General features: G+C 40.6%; 1 protein-coding gene across 6 annotated transcripts in view; it reads left to right on the plus strand.

Annotated features, from left to right (window-relative positions):
- The window catches only part of CDON (cell adhesion associated, oncogene regulated), a 101,595-nt gene that overhangs the window by 110 nt on the left and 83,227 nt on the right, over positions 1-18,258 (plus strand). For 5 of the 6 annotated variants that reach the window (XR_013333287.1, XR_013333286.1, XR_013333288.1 and 2 more), the window contains exon 1: positions 26-175. The exons of the other annotated variant lie outside the window; for it this stretch is intronic. The gene's annotated coding sequence lies outside the window, so the exon portion shown is untranslated. Of the gene's footprint in view, positions 1-25; positions 176-18,258 lie in introns of those variants that run through there. 6 annotated transcript variants of the gene reach the window in all.

The following is an 18,258-nucleotide window of genomic DNA, read 5'->3' on the forward strand; positions in this document are numbered from 1 at the left end:
GGGCGTGCGAGGCGCCGCGCCCTCCTGCTGCCCTGCTCTGTGCATGGAGGGGCCCGTTCGGATCGCAGCCGCCGCCGCCGTAGCCGCCGCCAGCGCGCGGGGGATGACCTGGGGGTGGTTTTCGGAGCCGGCTGCTGCGCAGGAGGTCCGGGGACTGACTCTGCCCCGCTGAGAGGTGCGGGGGTGGGCCCGCNTGGGGGCCACGCGGCTTGCGAGCGGGAGGTCCGCGGGAGGGCAGGTTGGCGCGCCCCGCAGGGCTTGGGCATCCCGGGCTGCGTGCGGGGTCTGGGGAGGGCAGCTGACGGATGCCCAGCGGGGAGCGTCCTCGGGGACTCTGAGCCACCTCGTGCGAGGAGGCGGGGTGAGGTGTCAGTAACACGATTAAATCTCTTTGACAATGATCCGCTGGGGCAGGTGAGATCCAGCGTAGCCGGGAGTCAGGGGCGCCGGCACGTTTTCCCAAGGGAGCGGAGCGGGATCCCTCGCCTCTCTCAACCTCCATCCCGCAGAGCGCCCGCGAGAGACAGTGATTTATGTGTAGGGAGAAGCAAGAGAAATTTCCTGCACAATGTATCTTTCTCTTGCCTTCACAGGCTCAGTGACTTCCCAGCCCCAGGGAGTGTATTTTTCCTTCTCCTCTGTAAAGCTTTCTGTGGATTGCATTATCATTTGCTAAATACATTACAGCTCGCTATTTATCTCGGTCTGCAGCTTCCAGACCTTTGTTGCTTTCTCTCCACATCTAGGGATTTCAGTAATAAATCACTGAGGGGGATAGATAGACCCTCTTGCCCTTGCCTTCATTGTTCTCCCTAACCTCACCAAATCAGGTGGAAGGTTCTCCAAAGGGAGCTGTTCTCCAGAAAGCCTGCCTTTCCTGGTGAGGATTACGGAGGATGGCAGGTGCTTTAAGGGCAGGCTGCTTTCCAGTTGAGATCTAGAATTTAGAGAACATCGTAACAGAAAGTTAGTTCTGTGTCCTAAATCAGACACCTTGAGAAACAGAAAGTTGACCTGAAAGCTAACATGAGATTTACTCTCAGGCCAGTGGTCAGCAAAAATGAAAGAGGCCAGCTCTGTTTCCATGCCTCACTGGTACCATTGCTCTCATACTTCCAGCTGACCCTTGGCGCGCCTAAAGGGCAGTGTCAAGGAGGACAAGGTGGGGAGTGGACCTGGGAAATAAATGGATTTAATCTCAGTGCAATTCTAAGCATTTTTATTACATTTTATAGCTCAGTTTTTGAAAAGGAGTCTGTTTTAGCTGCAAATGGCTGGGGGTGGGGTGGGGTGGGGAGATAGTTCAACTTTTAGGACAAGATGAAAGAAAAAAATCCTGGAAATTTTAAATTAGTGCTTAACTAGAAAGCATTCTTAGGAACCCAAAGAGGCACCAAATACTGTAGTTTCTGTTATACACATGTTGAAATAAACTGCCTCATACTTTAAAGTTATATGAGAAGGATGGAGAAAACCTGTTTCATTTTGTAAAGACGTGCCCTGGGTGTGTGCTTGGCAGTGGGTAGAGCAGAAACATTTATATTTCTATAAAAAACACACAAGTGTATATTGTTTTAACTTGCATGCAAAAACTCGGATATAGTATTTGGAAATCTGTCTTTGTTTGAACAGTTTAGTCAACCAGGAAAATCAGTTACTAGAGGTACTGTGCTATTGTTTGTGTAGTAACTCACTTGGGATGCTTTGATTGATGGCTACGGTTCTCATCAACCTCCTCTTCTGTGGAAAGTACTTAAACAGCTCTGACTCTCAAGCGGGGAAGTACAAAGAACCCTTAGGACTCGGAGCATACTGATCTAGCTTGAGTTGGTTGGTTTCTAAAATCAGTCTTATCCTTTGCCTTCTTTGCAAGAGAGAAATTAAGTTCACTTTAAGATAGGATCCCCCCCCCCGCCCCCATCAGCAAGGTATATGTGGATGGAGGCTTCCTGTGGGAACTGTTTCACAGGGCTTTGCTCGAAAGAGGTCAGGTAAACTTTGTTGGCCAGTTTTTCTGTGTTTCTCTTTTTTGCTTTGCCCTTGTGCTCTCCTAACTCTCCAGATGATCTCATTGATGGGTTTGTCACTATCTAAATTGAAGTAAAAATTTTCTTCTCTAGAAACGTTTCTTTTGCAGAAACTTAGACTAAAAATGGGTGATTGTGCCTAAGTATATCCTGGGAAAATGATTTCAGGAATTAAACATTATCTTGGGGAAATCAGGCTGGGATAGGAACTTTAAAATAAGTGATTGAAAAATTGGGTATTTATAACATGTAATTACATTAGCTGTGGCCTTGTAATTAGCATTTGTATGTTGCAGAAGAATAGAGAAGACAGCCCATCTGAAGAGCAGGTGAGGTGTCTCCCAGGTAGTCAGTCTTTAAGGTATATGGTCTTACTACTAAATAGGAACTAATTAGATTAGAAAGAGAATTTGGAGTCTGGTTGCTAAATAGGTTGCTTTGAAGGACTTGATTTTATGGTGATTTTCAATGAGTGCTTTTTTTTGAAGAAGTTGTGTTAATTGGATTAGATAATGTTTTATTGTTTTTAGTCAAGATTTTATATTGTATGTAAACCTTCTATTTATTTATAAACATTCCATTTATACATTTTTGTTTTATGTATGGTATTAATTCACTGTTAAGAGATTGAGGAGGAGGGCTTTGATTCTTCTCAATTAAACTTCAAAAGATGGTATATGGGATATACTTAATGTCACTTTAAAAATATTGGATTACAATTAAGTGAAAAACTGGTTTGTTGGTTTTTTCTTTTTCTTTTTTTTTTTTTTTTAATCCTTCAAGTTTTCCGTCATTGTTTGGGCTCTTTCCCCCATTGTCAGGCTTAAAACATACAGTATCATTGTCATCTGTCTCCTGAATAATGGTCCTGAGGTGATATTATTAATGTGGCTTTTTAAAATCAAACTAATTATACTTGCCTAAAAGAGCCACATGTGTGTGATTCTAGCTGCCTGGTGCCTTTTGAGAGCCCTGGAGACAAGCTAGTGAATAGAGCTGAAAATTCATTCTGTATTTGATTAAATGGAACAGACTCGCTGCTCCTTACCCCAGCAGGGGCTATGAGATCTCTTGATCCCCGAAGCGGCTCCAAGACCCTGGGAATTCCATTAGCGAGCACCTGAGGAATTTCTGCCCTGCAGTGCCTTTTGTGTGTGTGTGTGTGTGTGTGTGTGTGTGTGTGTAGAGGGATTGGAGCTGAGTGGTGATGGGGCGGTGGAGGGAGGGGGCAGAGAGAGGCTACATTAGAAGACTCCATATGTTAGCAGATCTAAAATCAAGGCATGACTTAACAGCTTATCTTGTAAGAGAAAAAAGCCCAAACTGAAGGCAGATTGCTAGTCAGGACTTTCTTACAAAGCAGGACTGTGGTGATGTGTTTTTAGCACTGAACTGAGCGCCCCTGTAAGTACAAGAAGTCACTTCTCTGCTCTCCCTCCGAAGCACAAGCATCTACACGTTGCAGACTTGGTAAGTTTTCTCTGAATGATCTTTTGGTGCATATATAAAATTGTGTTATGGTTTGGTCTTGCCTGTAAGGGCCGATGTATTGTTCTAAAAACTTTTTAAACTGAGGGCAAAATCAGACTTTTATGTGCAGAGGTAAAATGCATGTTTGAATAGGCATATTTCACTTTGCTCTTTTGTTTTTATATGCTTTCATTGCATCCTTGTTACATTATTGTAGGATTTAAATTCATTTAGGGTATCTGTCTCTTTCCTGGTGTCTTTTTGAGAGTTCTGATCTTTAGTATTTTTTTAAGGCATTGCTTTGCAGATTTTGCTTGCAGCCACAAGTAAATGAAAATATATCTACTGAAAACATTCTGTAAATCTTGGGAGCAAAATATTTGAGAAACATGAGTGTGTCTTCCTCCCCACCCCCGTCCCCGGCAGCTGCCCCAAGTAATTTTTGGATACAAACATTTTTCAGGATATTCGCCCAGTTTGTTTCTTGTGTACTTTTCCAGAAAGGGCAGTTCCGAATCTTGGATAGTATCATTAATTGATTTCCATATTCCAAGAAGAGTTAAACATGAATTTGAATTCTGGTGCTAGTTTTCCACTGATGGAGAGCGCAGCAGCATATTTGCTGGGCAATGTGATATATTTTGTTCCTGATTATAATCCTGTTGTGTGTCACAGTTCTCTATTACCATGTAGCCCTCTCCCAGATTCTCCTCACAATACTGAATGTTGAGAAAATAAAGAAGCCTTTTAGAGCCTGTGTTTAATTTTTTCTCACCGTAATCCTAGCACGACTAAATTGAAAGAACCCTTGCATGCATTGGAGTCGACGCTGTAAGTTAGCATTGTGCCTGTCTTCATTCACACGTTTTCCAGTGGCTTCTGCTGTATGATATATTTTGATGGCCAGAGATCATAAAAAACTACCCCTAAAGCACTTTGTGTCCTGCTGTATATCGGTTGGAATGTGAATAGGGACTTCAGTTCTTGACAGCTGGTGGTGATGTGCCTTTCAATCTAGAGTTAAGAACAGTGAAGTTCCTTGTATCTTACTTCAGAGGGTAAAGAAATCTACAGGTTATATGACAGAGCTTAGAAATCTTCTGCTTATTCTTTTGTTGCTTGGAACTGTGGGGTTGATTTTATTTTCAGATTACCCTCCTACAAACAATTCAAAAGTTGATCTACAAAGCTTGCTTTTCAGCTGCCTATTCTTGTTTGACACTAGCTCACCTTATTTTATTTATGTGAGCTGGGGAAGTGAGCTTGACCGATGTCTTGGTTTCCTCATCCATAAAATGGGGATGGTAGAATAGTATCTCTTACCACGTTGTGGGGATTACATGGGAGAATGAAAGTAAAGCCCTTGGGATATACTAGAATTATGACATGTGAGTGTTAGCTCCTGTTACTTTTAGTTAACTCTTACTGTACATATCACTCCATTACTTTGGTCCAGAGTCGTTTCTTTTAAGGACTAACATAGCAAAGAATTCTCAGAAGTTAGTAGTGTGGGTACATGCAAATAGTATGGTTCTTAATTTTGCAGTTGAACTGAAAAGGTGCTTGGAAACAATGTTGCATTTTTCCTGGTTGATTGTATAACATAAGAATGTACACATTCTTCAAAAAAAGAATAGTTTTGCCTGTTCTCCAACTATATTCATGTGAGTGAATTCCTATCGTATGTACTCTTTTATATGTGGTTTCTTGTACCATTCATAAGGTCTGTGAGATTCATTCATGTGATTGTGTATGGTAGTAGCTTGTGCTTTTTAAATTGTTGTAGCATCTTTTGTGGGTTTTGAAATTGGTAGTAGTTCATTTTATTGGCGCATTGGATATGTGGTCACTGGGAAAAAAGAAAAGGACACTTCTTCTTCCATTATTTGAAAATCGGATCCTAGTGGCTAGCTCAGAAAATTTACCATGACCTTATTTTTGTATATAAGTATTAAAATGGGGTTGAAGATAACATAGCTACTCTCGGTTATAATTATATAAACCAAATCCATTGTTTACCGTGCTTCTGTGTATGTGTTTTTAGGGGGGAAGGAAGAGAGTCTCGGAACCGAGAAGAAGGATCATCTAAGGTAGCTTGTATCTTTCATGCTTAGGATGTAATGCCATAATCAGTCCTTAGAAATATACAGAAGAAACCACTAGCCCAGCATTAGCATGATACTCTTAGAAGAAAACAAAATGCAATATTCTTTTGAAAAAAAAATACACCAAAAATGAAGACCGTGGAGTAGGCTGTTGCTATGCTACAGAAAAATTTTGAAGAACAGGGCTGCACACTTCAAGAGGACTTTTGGCTGCTAAGCTTCTTATTTGCTGTCAGGCTGTGCCTGTGTTTAACATTTCAGTCCCTGTTGTTGGAAATTTCCTCATGCGCTCAGTAAAATTTATTTCACCAAACAGTGAAACAAGAATACAAGGTGATGTTGATTAATTAGAAGGTTGTTTGTTTGTTTTTTAATTGTGAGAGGGGGGTTGTGGTTGAGGTAGACCATTTATTATATTTTTGTCCTTGGGAATATCGATGAAGGATTTTTCTGGATGTTCTTCTTGAACACAAGCCACTTTTCTCTTTAGGAGACACTAGTTTTCAGCTTTTGTAATTTCATTAAGTCTTAGAGTTTTATACTCCTTGACACAGGGTCGTTCTTGGCATACAGCCATGTACATGGATGGCTTCCCCTGGATTCCAGAGGGGCAAGTTGACCCCTTTTCTTAACTCAGAAGTGGCCCAGATTTCAGAGGGATGGGAGGATTGAAATAGTGATATATGATTTATCTTTTGTCCTGTATGGGGCGCTCAAAAGATACAGATTTTGATTCAAAAGGAGGAAGGACTGTCTGTCAAATAGAGCTGCTTCGCCGTGGAAAGTGCTCTTTTGTGGGGTACCAGCTCCTGATCACTGGACATTCGCTAGAGGCACTGTGGGAGGGGTCTTTTCCTTGGGGGAGTGATTGAACCGCTTGACCTCTGAGAGCCTTTCGAGTAGTGAGATTTCGTGAAATGGGCTTTTACAAAGTCATGATTCTACACAACCAATATATGCATAATTTTGGAGGGAGAAAAATGTGTTAATAATTTCTAAACAGCCACTGAGTCAATACCAACCCGAGTTTATGGGGCACCTGGGTGGCTCAGTCGGTTAAGCGTCCGACTTCGGCTCAGGTCATGATCTCATGGTTCATGGGTTCGAGCCCCACATCAGGCTCTGTGCTGACAGCCAGCTCAGAGTCTGGAGCCTGTTTCAGATTCTGTGTCTCCCTTTCTCTCTCTGCCCCTCCCCTGCTCACGCTGTCTCTCTGTATCCCTAAGAAATAAATAAAAACATTAAAGAAAATTAAAAAAAAAACCAACCCGAGTTTAAAGTTGAGGACTGTCTCTGCTTGCTGGCTTTTTTCACTTTAAATGTAATCCCTCGTTTATCACTAACAAGTAAACGTCAGCTATTCTTTCTGCCTTTCTTACTTAAAGAGAAAATAGAAACTTTTCCAGTATTCTAAGCGTGCCAGTGTCAGTAGCGGTAATACTTTACACGTATAGTGTTTGCTCCCTCTCGATGTAGGTGCACATCTGAGAATTTCCTTGAGGCCATCTGCTGGCCCAGTTATTTCTTCACTCTTACAGCAGGTGTACAGTAAAATGAATAAAAATACATCTTCTCTCTCTGCCTTCTCTCCTCCCCCCTACTTTTCTGTACTTGAATTTCAAGAGAGAGAAATTACTTACACTTGGGGGATAAAGACCAACACCAGTGACTTATCCAAGCAACAAAACTAGTATCTGGGATATTTTCTGAGGTCCGTAGTTATTTAACCATGTGCATATCTTGAATCTGTAAATGTATGTTATAAATTTGTGTTAATAGTTGATAATTACAGTGACTGAAGGTAGTGTAGAATCCTGAATCTCCAAAATAACATCTTCTCTGTTTTAGAAGCAGAAAAGTATAGGATACTGCATTTTTACAGTTTTGCGTTCCACAGACACATACAAACCCTCCGTGCCCTCCCTGTAATCCAGAAGCAGGTCTCTCTCTCTGCTCTGTTACCATTACCTTTTCCCCTGCCAGCTGCCTTTTCAAAATGGGAGAGGGGTGAGACGAGAGGAGGTTTAGAAAGTGTGACCAAAACAACAACAACAACAACAACAACAACAACTTTGTGTCTTCTACTTAAACTGCTACTGTGCCTTCTCCCTGTCTCCACTGGTGGTTTTGCCCCCACTCCAGATCACCCATTTTTCTCCATTTTACCGGAGTTTTATTCTTCCTGAAACCTAAATCGGATCATGTGACTGCTCTCCTTAAACTCGCTTTCTCCAGAGACCCCAAATCGTGCACTTGCTGAGGCCCAGGTGCTTTCCCTGCTGGGCACTCTGGCCATCAGCAGCTGCTTTGAATCACTTGAATATGCCTTGATCTCTGTGCTGCAGGCTGGGAGCACCGTCTCTCCTTTGCCCGATACCACCGTGTCGTCACTGCTTTCCTGTCTGCTGTCCTCATCTTCCTCCGGCATCTTCTCGCCTCTGTGCGTGATCATCCCTCTCAGCCCCTTCCTCGCTCTATGTGTAACACGTACTAAACACCCAAACGGCTGAATGTGTCTGTGTATTCACCGCAAGCATCACTGTGCATCTGGATTTCTTGGGGGATTTTTAATTTTTTTAAACATTTTTAAAAATGTCTGTTATTTATGAGAGAGAGAGAGAGAGACAGAGCACAAGCAGGGGAGGGGCAGAGAGAGAGGGAGACACAGAATCCAAAGCAGGCTCCAGGCTCCAAGCTGTCACCACAGAGCCCGATGTGGGGCTTGAACTCACAGACCCTGAGATAATGACCTGAACCGAAGTCGAATTCTTAACCACCCAGGCGCTGCTCTCAGGGTGGGGGGTGGGGGGCTGTTTAAAATGCAAATTCTGATTCGGTAAGTCTGGGGTGAATCCCAAGATTCTTCCTTTCTAGCAAATTTCCAAATGATGTTGATGATGTTGGGGGGACCCCACTGAGTAGCAAGATCCACATGTGATTTCAACATGCAGCCTGCTCCTAAAAAATCCAGGGATAGGGTGTCTGGGTGGCTCAGTCGATTCAGCGTCTGACTTCAGCTCAGATCATGATCTCGTGGTTCATGGGTTCGAGCCCTACATTGGGCTCTGTGCTGACAGCTCAGAGCCTGCTTTGGATTCTGTGTCTCCCTCTTTCTCTGCCCCTCCCCCTGCTCATGTTTTTTTTCTCTCTCTCACTGAAAAATAAACATTAAAAAAATTTTTTTAAATCCAGTTATAGTCAGTGATTCTGCATGTCAACTTTGGGTATACCACAGCTTCAAATAATGAAGATTAAAGAATGCTTTAGATAAAGAGCAAAATGATTAGGGGCGCCTGGGTGGCTCAGTCGGTTGAGCATCTGATTTCAGCTCAGGTCATGATCTCGAGGTTTGTGGGTTCAAGCCCCGCGTCGGGCTCTGTGCTGACCGCTTAGAGCCTGGAGCCCGCTTTGGATTCTGTGTCCCCCTCTCTCTCTGACCCTCCCCTGCTCACGCTGCCTCTCTCTCTCTGTCTCAGAAATAAATAAAACATTTAAAAAAACCCAAAAGAGTTAAATGTCAAATCATTGGAATCTTTGCATGATATTTTAACAGCTTAAAATTTTTTTTTAATCTTTTTATTTTTAAAAATTTTAAGTGGAGTTTTTTAAACGATTAATGATAAACGATTAACGATGTAAATATGTTTAAAACATGTAGTTTTCTTTGCTGCAACATTTGGTGTCTAGAGAGCTGATGTCAAATTTTGCCTGTTTTTAAAATACTCCCTATTGCAGGTGTCCCCTCGGACATATAGGTTCTAAAAAGTGCATTCTCTCTTCTGTCTCTTGCCAGGGAAATGCCTGACAGTTGTTGGCTTTTTATGGTATCAGAGTAAAAGTAATTTGTGTTCTCTATTTTACTATAATTTGATATCTGTTCAATGAGTAATTGTAAACACGGCCTGGTTGGAGGTAAATTTGGCAAGGGGGACAGATGTTTGATGGATAAAATGCGACTTTTATCAGGCCATGAAATTACTGTAGTGACATCAGAACTTGGCAGCCTCNACCCTCCCCTGCTCACGCTGCCTCTCTCTCTCTGTCTCAGAAATAAATAAAACATTTAAAAAAACCCAAAAGAGTTAAATGTCAAATCATTGGAATCTTTGCATGATATTTTAACAGCTTAAAATTTTTTTTTAATCTTTTTATTTTTAAAAATTTTAAGTGGAGTTTTTTAAACGATTAATGATAAACGATTAACGATGTAAATATGTTTAAAACATGTAGTTTTCTTTGCTGCAACATTTGGTGTCTAGAGAGCTGATGTCAAATTTTGCCTGTTTTTAAAATACTCCCTATTGCAGGTGTCCCCTCGGACATATAGGTTCTAAAAAGTGCATTCTCTCTTCTGTCTCTTGCCAGGGAAATGCCTGACAGTTGTTGGCTTTTTATGGTATCAGAGTAAAAGTAATTTGTGTTCTCTATTTTACTATAATTTGATATCTGTTCAATGAGTAATTGTAAACACGGCCTGGTTGGAGGTAAATTTGGCAAGGGGGACAGATGTTTGATGGATAAAATGCGACTTTTATCAGGCCATGAAATTACTGTAGTGACATCAGAACTTGGCAGCCTCTTTTATTCCAATAAAAACAAAAATAGCATCATAAGCCAGGGAGAAGACATTTTTCTTGTCCATTTATTTTGGCTTGTTTTCATGGTTTTGGCCTCAGGGTGTGTGTATAACAAAATAACAACACAGTGAGGAACAGGCAGGAAGAATTAGGGAGTGAACATAGTTTCAGCTGAAACTGATGTGCTGTTTATCATTCACCTCTGTTTCAGTACTTTAGACTGTTCCTCTCAGTTTAGTGAGGGGTGGGGGAGGGATGAGGAATCCTCCTCCATAAAGTAGAGTTTAACTTCAGTATTTGGCTTGAAGTTACATAGCTTGCAATGTATTGACAGAGTCGGATGATTGGCTTATAAAATGGCCACACAATGGGTGTGATTACAAACGTGACAGTATAGTTTTGTAGAAAAGGTGCCACTTAATCCTTTTTATAAACACTGGTAAAATAATGTCATGTTACCAGTCAATTCAGTTTGATTGAATATAGTGTTTCCTCCTGCCCGTTTTCCCCTGTTCACTCTGTTGTGAAATTAGATTTTTAAATGTTACCATGACTTAGCGACCCCTCATACACCAGGATATCAGTTTAGTGTCCAGGCATCCGAACAGTAGGTCAGTAGATCTTGGGACTACTCAGTACTGACAAGATACTTTTATTGCTCTTGATAGATTGCTAAGCTCCTGAATAGAACCATCCTAAAGTCTATTACATTCTGTCCATGGTTTGCTTTGTGGGTTCATATTACTGTGGTCACCTTTTTGAACAAGCTCATTTGATTTCTTCCATTAAATCTTGGATGTTCATCCTAAATGGAATTACAAGTTTAGTTTTACAGTAAGGAGTCTGTAGTTCTAATGGGATAAAGTATATTTCAGACTGCATTCTAAATAGATATTTCTACTTAAGAACGTATTTTCAAGTCCTATTATTATCTGATTAGGATGGTTCTGATCTCTTTATCCATTCCTTTGATTCCTGTTTATCGATTAGGCAGATTTTCTTTTTTTATGCTCAAGTCCTTTTTGAGATTAAAACCAAACCATCAGAACTCTCCCCTGAATTTCGAATTCCCAGCTCTAGTTATCATGTTTTAGATTATTTTGTGTTTGGATTGGATTTTGACTGTAGACCTGTATAGGTCTTTCGTATAATTTTTGTCTTACATTTTAGAGCTAAGTTTTTTAAATCCCATGGCTAACAAAAACCAATTTGAGTCATTATAAGATGGGTTGTTAACTGTGGTCTCATATTAGGCTAGCAAACACAGTTGTCATTATTTGTTAGTTCTTTTGTGTTGGAGGATGCATTTTAAAAGAGCTATTGTCGTAGTGGTTAGGTCTTAAAATAATTGCACATTTGTTACTATGACAGCAGCCACAGTGGGGTTTTTAATCATACAATGCAGCTTGTGCAGAGATTGATATCAGCGTTTTGTGGCATCAAATAAATTTTAGCTCAGGGATTTGACTACATACATCTTACTATTGTCAGTAGGGGGCTTGTAGCCAGCTCCCAGAGTGGGTTTCTAAATGTGAACCTTCCAAATCCTGGCTCTATCCCCTTCCACAGGAAAATAACAAATTGTTTTAAAGAGAACTTGTCAGTGTTTTAGTTATTTTGGGATTTCTCTTTGAGATAGGAGATTATCAGGGAAAAAAAGATAAGGAAATGATTAACCCTGTAGGACAAAGATCAGATTCAGTGTTTTCTTAGCTGATTGTACAGATATACAGAATACTTAATTAGTTGTGATCACAGAAGTGAGCCGGCCGAGGAAGCAAATCAGCAGACACCCCCACCCCCCTCATCAAACTCCCGAGGCTCTTCGACTACCAAGAAAGAGAAACTGAGGTGTGAGTTTTTCATTTCTGCAATGCAGACTCCCCTCCACCCCCTCGTGTGAAATTTGAGTTTTCTGGAAAAAAAATCACTTGACATTTGGTACACAAACAAAGTCCCCGTTTGCTTGTAAAATTTCTTTCTAACTCACTGAGAACTACTAACCTCTTTTGTATCTGATTTTACCTGGAGCGAATGTAAACTTGGGCAGTTTAACAATAGGTAAGGAAGGAGTGACGTATTGCTTTTGCAGACTTGGGCTCTGCTGCGTCTGGGTGCACAGCACTGGGAAGGGAAGTGCTGTCCCGTCTGGGGTCACTGGAGGACCCTCAGCCCCCTCCTCGCTCACTTGGTGCCTCCTGAAGAAGAGCCTGCGGTTCCGGCGATGACAACTTCTGCAGTGTGGTTCTTTTTATTCCACACGCAGAGTGACCTCCTCCTGTTTCTGCTGGTGGTGGTTCTTTGTTTTTCTACTTGAATGCACGACACAGTGAAATTTTCACGCGAGTGGAAACCATGAGGACAGTACGTGATTGAGCATTAGTATCGCATATATGAGAGTTTTAATGTAGTTCAACGTTAAGAGCCTTGACATCTCTCTCATGCTGGGAATGGAGGTTCTTTGAAACTGGAGTCCTTCTTCTTAAGCTTAAATTAGATTATAATTGCACATTTGTCTGTGCTTAGGAATAGAATAGAATACTTCTGGGTTTTGTTTTGTCATGTTTTTTTTTTCTCTTTGCCATTTCTAAACCACAGACTCTGCATTCTAGATTCTGTTGACCTCACGGAAGATATGGAAGTGAATTTTGCCCAAGATAAAATTGATTCCCTGCTGTCTTGTATTTTTAAACTCTCTCCTCTACAGAGGATGCTTTATTTTTATTTCTAGCCACAGGGATTCTTGCTTTCTAGCACATTTCTTTAGGGCAGGTACTTGTAAACGTCTCTAACAGAACATCCCAGCTGAAATGAAGTTTGGAAGCCCTTTCCAATTCTATGTAAAATAAAGAAAATAGCCAAAGGAGCTTTTGAGAAGTGCATCTCATTTACATTTGTGTCTTTGGTTGTGGAATGAACATAAAATCCACATTAATAGGCTCTTTCCTCCTAATATTTCTTCTACGCACAGTACCCGGTATCCAAGATATGACAGATGATATCAAGACATAATTTGGTTTTTTTCATTTCTTAGGTACCTCAGAAAATGAATCCAAGCTCTGCAGTTTTAAGTTCTGCTTTTACTGTTGCTTTGGCCAGTTTTTACTTCCCTTTTGTTTTGTTGCTAATGCTAAAGCATTGAATGACAGCTAATTTGTATTATTTTGGTGAAAATCAAACCGGTCGTTAACTGTTTAAGGAAGTAGTTTAAAAATGGTTTCGCTGACAAGATCGAGAAGAAAAAAGAAACACAGATATTCTTAAAGGCAAATTTCACTCCTCCTCCTCCATTGGAGTGAAGAGTGAGCGGTAATAGCAACAGACACCAGCTTCCAGTAAGAGGTGTGAGGCTGTTTATTTTCACTCTGGAGATGTATATACCACAGAAAGAAAACTCTGGCCTTGCTTAACCTAAGCAAGTCATTACTTATCTACGATCTGGCAAGCAATTTGATTAAAGTTGACAGAGCTCATATAATATCAGAACCAGGCCCTCCTAATGATTGATGAGGCTTGTCTGTAAGTCTTTTTTTTTTTTTTTGAAAGGAGAAAAACTGAACAAGAGTGAATACTTGTTCAGAACTCTAATTGCCAAGTATAAGCCAAGTCTATAATGTAGTTTTGTGTATAGTGATTAATATGTATTAATTTGTATGTTGTTTTTAGGTAATTATTAAATGGCTTTACAATCGTATTTTTATGTCAGCAGGTTAATCTGGCTTTTACATGATTAAATTCTTAAAAGTTTTAGAGTTCCTGCCTGATATTTTTAACACCTTTTAAACATGGTTTTCTTTTATGTTTCTTTGATATTCTTTAGTGCAGTGGAAGTTTTAACCTATAATTTTCCTCTTTGTTCTGTTGTGAAATTGAATTATTTGGAAAGTCTTCGGCTTTAATTTTAATTTTCCAACCCCTTGCTCTCTAAGTGTATGAAAGTGATTTGGACAGTTGTCAGAGCATATTTGAGCGGTGGGGTGTTGTGACTCGTTTCTTTGCTGCATTATTTGTTTCTTTCCCAGCAGATTGATACTTGGTGTGACTTGAATGTGCAGAATGTTCTTGCAACGCTTTACATCATTATTCTATGTAGGGTGCTTAGCTCAACTAATGAAAACCGTTGTCTTTTTTTATCATTCACATGCTGCTTAGTAGACGTGGGCGTAGGACTGGCAGACAGCTCCCCCACCCCCACCCCTTGTTTTAAGTAAACTTGGCATGTGAAATTTCCAGATTAAGGGAACAGTTGGATTGAGAATGAATTCGTTTTCTGTAAAATTCTGGGAGTTTTCAGGCATTGTATCACAGAGGTTTGGACAGGGGTAAGCTCTAGAAAGTGAGTACCTGAGGTCAAAGTCAGGTTGCACTACCGTCTAGTGACATGACCTCCCTGTGCTTCGGTTTTGTCACCTATATAACAGGAATGAATAATCGCTTACCAGGCTCTTGGGTCACCTCATTTTAGTGTGCAGTGTGGTCAGGTAAATGCTTCTCGAGGGCCAGTGTTGCTGCCCTGAGTTAGAGTTGCTATCTGTGAGATGGGGGGCTCCTACCCACAGGATGTCATATTATGGTGACATAGCTGAAGTAGAGACTGTTGAATCGGAATCTGATGAGTGGGAATTAAACTTGGGGGAGCCACAAATGGGGGAATAAGCTGGCATTGATTGTGGTTTTGGATTGCTTAGAACCCGGCGCATAGCACAGAGCGCGGTTAGGTGAGTGCTAGAAGGGCTAACACAGAACTTTTGGGAAAATTCCTGCGACTCTCCAAACAGGTGAATACCATTTGACTTTCTTGTTTCACATGTTCAATTTTGTAACTTTGTGACCTCCCCTTCCTCCTCCTTATCTCCCCAAACTCAGTGTAAATATACTTCCGTTTAAGACCAAGAAAATAAAATTTATTTTGTGAGAGATGTACTTCATACCTACCCTCATTGACATGTTCTTAGACGCAAGGACTACTTGTTGTTGGTACCCTTTGCTAATTTTCCGTTGATAATTTCCCCAACAAGTGTCATCTATGGGAAATCCCAGTGTTTTCTAACATTCTTAGTGTATGCTTCAATAATGAGCTTGACTCTTACGTCCTTTTAAATTTGTTCCTTTTCTTTTGGGCTCACATAGGGTCAGAACAGATAAACACTTAACTGGGCCTGGTAGCATTAAAGACCTTCAATAAAGTGCTGTTCCCACTAGAATAGATGTGGGATCGTCAGATGTAAATATCTGTCTTGGAGATAGCCCCACCCTGGCCACGCCCCTCTTGTTTCTAGCTGGCCAGCCTGTGTGTGTTGCCTTCAAGTAAGTGTTGAAGATTGAAGTTTAGCGGTGGAGGTGGATCCAAAAAAGTGAAGAGGGGATTGTGGAACCAGAACATGATAGGTGGTGGTGGGCCACAGTCTTCCCTTATGACTTTATGGCCATTCCCTCTTTATTCTGTAGGGCTTTTTTATTGTCCACAGTGACACTAATAATGCTTCAGGAAGGAGATGCTGATCCTGCATTTTTTGCTGTTGTTGTGTTCTTTCAGTTGAGCGCTGAGAATTCCGTCTGTTTCTTCCAGCCCACAGGTTGGCCTCATTATTATATTTCTGTCACTGGAATCTGGGTTTTCAGGGAAACACCGTAATTTTTGTAGTAATACGTAATGTGTTTGCAAGAGACAACATCGCGCCACAACTCTGCAAATGCACAGACTTTAAGATATTCCCAGGGGCACCTGGGTGGCTCAGTCAGTTCAGCTTCTGACTCCAGCTCAGGTCATGATCTCAGGTCTGTGGGTTCGAGCCCCGTGTTGGGCTCTGTGCTAACAGCTCAGAGCCTGGAGCCTGCTTCACATTCTGTGTCTTCTCTCTTTCTCTCTCTCTGCCCCCTCTCCTGCTCATGCTCTGTCTTTCAAAAATAAATAAACATTAAAAAAAAACTTAAAAACGGATATTTCTTCTGGGGCCTACAACATAGAGGATAAAGCTTGGTTGTATGCGTTTATAGAGTTTTTTTAAGGTAGTGGTCTTGGTGGCCTTGGAAGTAGGTGGCTTTTATAGGATTCTTTTAACTGTTTTGATTTGGGAGACTGTGAATCATGTGTTTGAAACTGTAATTCTTGTCCTATCCCCCAGCTCCACTCTCAACTCAGATTTGCAGGGATGTGTGTGATCAGGGAAATAGCTGTGTGTTTGATTCGTGAACATATTATCTGAATGGATAATGGCTTCTGTTTTGCTAAAAAGGGGTCAGCACGCAGACTTCTTCAGAGGGAAAAATGTTTATAAACTATTGTTGATTTAATGATTTTTACTACTAATCTCTTAATTATGTACAAAAATAATTAGAGGCAAACTTCTTGTGAAAGTAAAATTCACAAAACGAATACATAACCCCGTACCACCACTATAATTCAAAAATGGAAATCTTTCATTTTTTAGATTGTCAGTATTCTTTAGTTGTTGAAAGCTACTCTTGCCTGTTTTATATGTCACTTATTTGATACGATGTTTTTGATTTGAAGCATGATTAATACTATTTTTCTTTTTTAATAATGACCTTGTTTTTAACTACTGGCCCAGTATTTTGTGGGCAGTCACTTAAAAGTGCACTGCTATATATGGTACTGAGACAGTAAACAACCCATTCAGTGAAGTGTTTGTATGCACTAATATTGGCTGATTTCTGATGAGCCATAGTCCTGTGGGATCTTTGTAATACACGTATTCATAATGTCGTATAAGGCTATGTGCTGTGTCACATGCTTTTCAAGCTTGTCACGCTGATGCTGCCATGAGCTGGAAGAGAATTCACATCTGCTTTTCCTCTTACCTGTTTTTTGCCCTCTGTATTCTGTAACATCATTTGATGTTCACATATCACAGACATGATCCAAAAACACGAACGCAAATTAGGCAGTGTCATCTTGCGTCCTGTCTTCATTATCTCTGGCTTATGACCCACAGTGAGCTTATAGTAACTGAGTTCCAGCAGTGCAGAAACACAGTGAAATTCCTAAGAAATAATGTTCGTGTCTCCAACCATCCATCTGCAGGTTAAAATAGAGAAAGAGAAAATAAAAGTTGCTGGAGCTTGAAAAAACTAAAAAAAAAAAAAAATAGAGAAAGAAAAACCAAAACTTGATAGTTTTGAGAATCCCTCCAGAATGAGAAGTGACCATGGATTCACACTGACATCAAAGGACATAAAACCAGATTTCTACACAGGCCTTTCTTTCATTTAGGAAGCTGTAGGTAGAAGGGGTAAGTGGTAAACGTAGGCTTGGGATTGCCCTGGGTTCCGATGATACCCCTGCCCTTTATGGAATCTTGGGGAGGTTACTAGAGCTTTCTTCTTTACTTCTACCTCACTTGTAAAATGGAAACAATACCCATCTTTAGGATTGTTGTGAGAGTCGGCAAGGATACGTGTAAAATCTTTCACCAATAAACTTAATAATTGGTTCTTGTTATTCTTGGGAGTAATTAATTTCATAAGACAGATGTTTGGTAAGATGTTACAAGTAGATATATTTTCACACACAGCAAGCCAGCTACTCCCTGCCTAGTGGAAGCAAGAAGCAAGGGTGGGGTAGACTATCAGAATTATTTGGCAGGGTTCTTCATGCTAGATGTAGAGCCCCACCTCCTTAATCATTTCCAAGTGACCTACCATTACCACTGGGAATGTATCGTTGCTCATTTGTGCTGGGGCAGAAAGATGATAGATCTACTGACTGAAACATTTGAGTCTTTCTCTGGTAATGCAGACTTATTAAATGCTTGTACAATCTTTTAAAATCTTAATTTTATAAGTATGTATAAAGACAAACTTGTTTATTTAAATAAACCAGCAAGTTGATTTTGTCTGATATTGACGGGGAATGACTAATGCACGTCGTCTATGTATAAATTAGCATGGTGGCATTTTGCTTTAAAAATGTGCTTGTTTTCCTTAGATATTTATTTACCAAATGCAGGACTTTCATTTTTTAAAATTTTTTTTTAAAATTTATTTCTGAGAGAGAGAGAGAGGCAGCATGAGCAGGGGAGGGTCAGAGAGAGAGGGAAACACAGAATCCGAAACAGG

This window comes from Crocuta crocuta, unplaced genomic scaffold (assembly GCF_008692635.1).
Source record: "Crocuta crocuta isolate KB4526 unplaced genomic scaffold, BGI_CrCroc_1.0 scaffold172, whole genome shotgun sequence".
Classification (NCBI taxonomy): Eukaryota; Metazoa; Chordata; class Mammalia; order Carnivora; family Hyaenidae; genus Crocuta; species Crocuta crocuta.